The sequence below is a fragment of the Anopheles maculipalpis genome, chromosome 2RL (genome assembly GCF_943734695.1).
Source record: "Anopheles maculipalpis chromosome 2RL, idAnoMacuDA_375_x, whole genome shotgun sequence".
Lineage (NCBI taxonomy): Eukaryota > Metazoa > Arthropoda > Insecta > Diptera > Culicidae > Anopheles > Anopheles maculipalpis.
In genome coordinates, this window is record NC_064871.1 from 98,697,753 (window position 1) to 98,705,306 (window position 7,554).

A 7,554-nucleotide genomic window follows, 5' to 3' on the forward strand; every position below is an offset into this window, starting at 1 on the left:
GATCCGACCGCCCCCCGCTGAGTTATTCCCGGAAAACCAGTTTTTCCGGAATAACTCAGCGGGGGGCGGTCGGATCGGGTCGGGGTGTTCAGCAAAAAGTTGCGCGAGCTCAAGACGCATCCAACGATATGCCGGACATAAGAATCGGACAAAAACTCAGGAAGTTATCGCCGATTTTCCACGGGAATGCTGTCCCGCCAGCAGCATTCCAGCGAAAACTGGTTTTTCGGGAATAACTCAGCGGGGAGCGGTCGGATCGGGTCGGGTGTTCAGCAAAAAGTTGCGCAAGCTCAAGACGCATCCAACGATATGCCGGGCATAAGACTCGGACAAAAACTCAGGAAGTTATCGCCGATTTTCCACGGGAATGCTGTCCCGCCAGCAGCATTCCCGTGGAAAATCGGCGATAACTTCCTGAGTTTTTGTCCGATTCTTATGCCCGGCATATCGTTGGATGCGTCTTGAGCTTGCGCAACTTTTTGCTGAACACCCCGACCCGATCCGACCGCCCCCCGCTGAGTTATTCCCGGAAAACCAGTTTTTCCGGAATAACTCAGCGGGGGCGGTCGGATCGGGTCGGGGTGTTCAGCAAAAAGTTGTGCGAGCTCAAGACGCATCCAACGATATGCCGGACATAAGAATCGGACAAAAACTCAGGAAGTTATCGCCGATTTTCCACGGGAATGCTGTCCCGCCAGCAGCATTCCCGTGGAAAATCGGCGATAACTTCCTGAGTTTTTGTCCGATTCTTATGCCCGGCATATCGTTGGATGCGTCTTGAGCTTGCGCAACTTTTTGCTGAACACCCCGACCCGATCCGACCGCTCCCCGCTGAGTTATTCCCGGAAAACCAGTTTTTCCGGAATAACTCAGCGGGGGGCGGTCGGATCGGGTCGGGGTGTTCAGCAAAAAGTTGCGCAAGCTCAAGACGCATCCAACGATATGCCGGACATAAGAATCGGACAAAAACTCAGGAAGTTATCGCCGATTTTCCACGGGAATGCTGTCCCGCCAGCAGCATTCCAGCGAAAACTGGTTTTTCGGGAATAACTCAGCGGGGAGCGGTCGGATCGGGTCGGGGTGTTCAGCAAAAAGTTGCGCAAGCTCAAGACGCATCCAACGATATGCCGGGCATAAGAATCGGACAAAAACTCAGGAAGTTATCGCCGATTTTCCACGGGAATGCTGTCCCGCCAGCAGCATTCCCGTGGAAAATCGGCGATAACTTCCTGAGTTTTTGTCCGATTCTTATGCCCGGCATATCGTTGGATGCGTCTTGAGCTTGCGCAACTTTTTGCTGATCACCCCGACCCGATCCGACCGCTCCCCGCTGAGTTATTCCCGGAAAACCAGTTTTTCCGGAATAACTCAGCGGGGGGCGGTCGGATCGGGTCGGGGTGTTCAGCAAAAAGTTGCGCAAGCTCAAGACGCATCCAACGATATGCCGGACATAAGAATCGGACAAAAACTCAGGAAGTTATCGCCGATTTTCCACGGGAATGCTGTCCCGCCAGCAGCATTCCAGCGAAAACTGGTTTTTCGGGAATAACTCAGCGGGGAGCGGTCGGATCGGGTCGGGGTGTTCAGCAAAAAGTTGCGCAAGCTCAAGACGCATCCAACGATATGCCGGGCATAAGAATCGGACAAAAACTCAGGAAGTTATCGCCGATTTTCCACGGGAATGCTGTCCCGCCAGCAGCATTCCCGTGGAAAATCGGCGATAACTTCCTGAGTTTTTGTCCGATTCTTATGCCCGGCATATCGTTGGATGCGTCTTGAGCTTGCGCAACTTTTTGCTGAACACCCCGACCCGATCCGACCGCCCCCCGCTGAGTTATTCCCGGAAAACCAGTTTTTCCGGAATAACTCAGCGGGGGGCGGTCGGATCGGGTCGGGGTGTTCAGCAAAAAGTTGCGCGAGCTCAAGACGCATCCAACGATATGCCGGACATAAGAATCGGACAAAAACTCAGGAAGTTATCGCCGATTCAAATTTGTGAAAAGTTTCAAAATTTTGAAATGTTTCAAAATTTTGAAAAGTTTCAAAATTTTGAAACTTTTCACAAATTTGAATCGGCGATAACTTCCTGAGTTTTTATCCGATTCTTATGTCCGGCATATCGTTGGATGCGTCTTGAGCTTGCGCAACTTTTTGCTGAACACCCCGACCCGATCCGACCGCCCCCCGCTGAGTTATTCCCGGAAAACCAGTTTTTCCGGAATAACTCAGCGGGGGGCGGTCGGATCGGGTCGGGGTGTTCAGCAAAAAGTTGCGCGAGCTCAAGACGCATCCAACGATATGCCGGACATAAGAATCGGACAAAAACTCAGGAAGTTATCGCCGATTTTCCACGGGAATGCTGTCCCGCCAGCAGCATTCCAGCGAAAACTGGTTTTTCGGGAATAACTCAGCGGGGAGCGGTCGGATCGGGTCGGGGTGTTCAGCAAAAAGTTGCGCAAGCTCAAGACGCATCCAACGATATGCCGGGCATAAGAATCGGACAAAAACTCAGGAAGTTATCGCCGATTTTCCACGGGAATGCTGTCCCGCCAGCAGCATTCCCGTGGAAAATCGGCGATAACTTCCTGAGTTTTTGTCCGATTTTTATGCCCGGCATATCGTTGGATGCGTCTTGAGCTTGCGCAACTTTTTGCTGATCACCCCGACCCGATCCGACCGCTCCCCGCTGAGTTATTCCCGGAAAACCAGTTTTTCCGGAATAACTCAGCGGGGGGCGGTCGGATCGGGTCGGGGTGTTCAGCAAAAAGTTGCGCAAGCTCAAGACGCATCCAACGATATGCCGGACATAAGAATCGGACAAAAACTCAGGAAGTTATCGCCGATTTTCCACGGGAATGCTGTCCCGCCAGCAGCATTCCAGCGAAAACTGGTTTTTCGGGAATAACTCAGCGGGGAGCGGTCGGATCGGGTCGGGGTGTTCAGCAAAAAGTTGCGCAAGCTCAAGACGCATCCAACGATATGCCGGGCATAAGAATCGGACAAAAACTCAGGAAGTTATCGCCGATTTTCCACGGGAATGCTGTCCCGCCAGCAGCATTCCCGTGGAAAATCGGCGATAACTTCCTGAGTTTTTGTCCGATTCTTATGCCCGGCATATCGTTGGATGCGTCTTGAGCTTGCGCAACTTTTTGCTGAACACCCCGACCCGATCCGACCGCTCCCCGCTGAGTTATTCCCGAAAAACCAGTTTTCGCTGGAATGCTGCTGGCGGGACAGCATTCCCGTGGAAAATCGGCGATAACTTCCTGAGTTTTTGTCCGATTCTTATGTCCGGCATATCGTTGGATGCGTCTTGAGCTTGCGCAACTTTTTTGCTGAACACCCCGACCCGATCCGACCGCTCCCCGCTGAGTTATTCCCGGAAAACCAGTTTTTCCGGAATAACTCAGCGGGGAGCGGTCGGATCGGGTCGGGGTGTTCAGCAAAAAGTTGCGCAAGCTCAAGACGCATCCAACGATATGCCGGACATAAGAATCGGACAAAAACTCAGGAAGTTATCGCCGATTTTCCACGGGAATGCTGTCCCGCCAGCAGCATTCCAGCGAAAACTGGTTTTTCGGGAATAACTCAGCGGGGAGCGGTCGGATCGGGTCGGGGTGTTCAGCAAAAAGTTGCGCAAGCTCAAGACGCATCCAACGATATGCCGGGCATAAGAATCGGACAAAAACTCAGGAAGTTATCGCCGATTTTCCACGGGAATGCTGTCCCGCCAGCAGCATTCCCGTGGAAAATCGGCGATAACTTCCTGAGTTTTTGTCCGATTCTCATGCCCGGCATATCGTTGGATGCGTCTTGAGCTTGCGCAACTTTTTGCTGAACACCTCGACCCGATCCGACCGCTCCCCGCTGAGTTATTCCCGGAAAACCAGTTTTTCCGGAATAACTCAGCGGGGGGCGGTCGGATCGGGTCGGGGTGTTCAGCAAAAAGTTGCGCGAGCTCAAGACGCATCCAACGATATGCCGGACATAAGAATCGGATAAAAACTCAGGAAGTTATCGCCGATTCAAATTTGTGAAAAGTTTCAAAATTTTGAAACTTTTCAAAATTTTGAAACATTTAAAAATTTTGAAACTTTTCACAAATTTGAATCGGCGATAACTTCCTGAGTTTTTGTCCGATTCTCATGCCCGGCATATCGTTGGATGCGTCTTGAGCTTGCGCAACTTTTTGCTGAACACCTCGACCCGATCCGACCGCTCCCCGCTGAGTTATTCCCGGAAAACCAGTTTTTCCGGAATAACTCAGCGGGGGGCGGTCGGATCGGGTCGGGGTGTTCAGCAAAAAGTTGCGCGAGCTCAAGACGCATCCAACGATATGCCGGACATAAGAATCGGACAAAAACTCAGGAAGTTATCGCCGATTCAAATTTGTGAAAAGTTTCAAAATTTTGAAATGTTTCAAAATTTTGAAAAGTTTCAAAATTTTGAAACTTTTCACAAATTTGAATCGGCGATAACTTCCTGAGTTTTTATCCGATTCTTATGCCCGGCATATCGTTGGATGCGTCTTGAGCTTGCGCAACTTTTTGCTGAACACCCCGACCCGATCCGACCGCCCCCCGCTGAGTTATTCCCGGAAAACCAGTTTTTCAAATTCGATTCACAAATTTGAATCGGCGATAACTTCCTGAGTTTTTGTCCGATTCTCATGCCCGGCATATCGTTGGATGCGTCTTGAGCTTGCGCAACTTTTTGCTGAACACCTCGACCCGATCCGACCGCTCCCCGCTGAGTTATTCCCGGAAAACCAGTTTTTCCGGAATAACTCAGCGGGGGGCGGTCGGATCGGGTCGGGGTGTTCAGCAAAAAGTTGCGCGAGCTCAAGACGCATCCAACGATATGCCGGACATAAGAATCGGACAAAAACTCAGGAAGTTATCGCCGATTCAAATTTGTGAAAAGTTTCAAAATTTTGAAATGTTTCAAAATTTTGAAAAGTTTCAAAATTTTGAAACTTTTCACAAATTTGAATCGGCGATAACTTCCTGAGTTTTTATCCGATTCTTATGCCCGGCATATCGTTGGATGCGTCTTGAGCTTGCGCAACTTTTTGCTGAACACCCCGACCCGATCCGACCGCCCCCCGCTGAGTTATTCCCGGAAAACCAGTTTTTCCGGAATAACTCAGCGGGGGGCGGTCGGATCGGGTCGGGGTGTTCAGCAAAAAGTTGCGCGAGCTCAAGACGCATCCAACGATATGCCGGACATAAGAATCGGACAAAAACTCAGGAAGTTATCGCCGATTTTCCACGGGAATGCTGTCCCGCCAGCAGCATTCCAGCGAAAACTGGTTTTTCGGGAATAACTCAGCGGGGAGCGGTCGGATCGGGTCGGGGTGTTCAGCAAAAAGTTGCGCAAGCTCAAGACGCATCCAACGATATGCCGGGCATAAGAATCGGACAAAAACTCAGGAAGTTATCGCCGATTTTCCACGGGAATGCTGTCCCGCCAGCAGCATTCCCGTGGAAAATCGGCGATAACTTCCTGAGTTTTTGTCCGATTCTTATGCCCGGCATATCGTTGGATGCGTCTTGAGCTTGCGCAACTTTTTGCTGAACACCCCGACCCGATCCGACCGCCCCCCGCTGAGTTATTCCCGGAAAACCAGTTTTTCCGGAATAACTCAGCGGGGGGCGGTCGGATCGGGTCGGGGTGTTCAGCAAAAAGTTGCGCGAGCTCAAGACGCATCCAACGATATGCCGGACATAAGAATCGGACAAAAACTCAGGAAGTTATCGCCGATTCAAATTTGTGAAAAGTTTCAAAATTTTGAAATGTTTCAAAATTTTGAAAAGTTTCAAAATTTTGAAACTTTTCACAAATTTGAATCGGCGATAACTTCCTGAGTTTTTATCCGATTCTTATGCCCGGCATATCGTTGGATGCGTCTTGAGCTTGCGCAACTTTTTGCTGAACACCCCGACCCGATCCGACCGCCCCCCGCTGAGTTATTCCCGGAAAACCAGTTTTTCCGGAATAACTCAGCGGGGGGCGGTCGGATCGGGTCGGGGTGTTCAGCAAAAAGTTGCGCGAGCTCAAGACGCATCCAACGATATGCCGGACATAAGAATCGGACAAAAACTCAGGAAGTTATCGCCGATTTTCCACGGGAATGCTGTCCCGCCAGCAGCATTCCAGCGAAAACTGGTTTTTCGGGAATAACTCAGCGGGGGGCGGTCGGATCGGGTCGGGGTGTTCAGCAAAAAGTTGCGCAAGCTCAAGACGCATCCAACGATATGCCGGGCATAAGAATCGGACAAAAACTCAGGAAGTTATCGCCGATTTTCCACGGGAATGCTGTCCCGCCAGCAGCATTCCCGTGGAAAATCGGCGATAACTTCCTGAGTTTTTGTCCGATTCTTATGCCCGGCATATCGTTGGATGCGTCTTGAGCTTGCGCAACTTTTTGCTGAACACCCCGACCCGATCCGACCGCCTCCCGCTGAGTTATTCCCGGAAAACCAGTTTTTCCGGAATAACTCAGCGGGGGGCGGTCGGATCGGGTCGGGGTGTTCAGCAAAAAGTTGCGCGAGCTCAAGACGCATCCAACGATATGCCGGACATAAGAATCGGATAAAAACTCAGGAAGTTATCGCCGATTCAAATTTGTGAAAAGTTTCAAAATTTTGAAACTTTTCAAAATTTTGAAACATTTCAAAATTTTGAAACTTTTCACAAATTTGAATCGGCGATAACTTCCTGAGTTTTTGTCCGATTCTCATGCCCGGCATATCGTTGGATGCGTCTTGAGCTTGCGCAACTTTTTGCTGAACACCTCGACCCGATCCGACCGCTCCCCGCTGAGTTATTCCCGGAAAACCAGTTTTTCCGGAATAACTCAGCGGGGGGCGGTCGGATCGGGTCGGGGTGTTCAGCAAAAAGTTGCGCGAGCTCAAGACGCATCCAACGATATGCCGGACATAAGAATCGGACAAAAACTCAGGAAGTTATCGCCGATTCAAATTTGTGAAAAGTTTCAAAATTTTGAAATGTTTCAAAATTTTGAAAAGTTTCAAAATTTTGAAACTTTTCACAAATTTGAATCGGCGATAACTTCCTGAGTTTTTATCCGATTCTTATGCCCGGCATATCGTTGGATGCGTCTTGAGCTTGCGCAACTTTTTGCTGAACACCCCGACCCGATCCGACCGCCCCCCGCTGAGTTATTCCCGGAAAACCAGTTTTTCCGGAATAACTCAGCGGGGGGCGGTCGGATCGGGTCGGGGTGTTCAGCAAAAAGTTGCGCGAGCTCAAGACGCATCCAACGATATGCCGGACATAAGAATCGGACAAAAACTCAGGAAGTTATCGCCGATTTTCCACGGGAATGCTGTCCCGCCAGCAGCATTCCAGCGAAAACTGGTTTTTCGGGAATAACTCAGCGGGGGGCGGTCGGATCGGGTCGGGGTGTTCAGCAAAAAGTTGCGCGAGCTCAAGACGCATCCAACGATATGCCGGACATAAGAATCGGACAAAAACTCAGGAAGTTATCGCCGATTCAAATTTGTGAAAAGTTTCAAAATTTTGAAATGT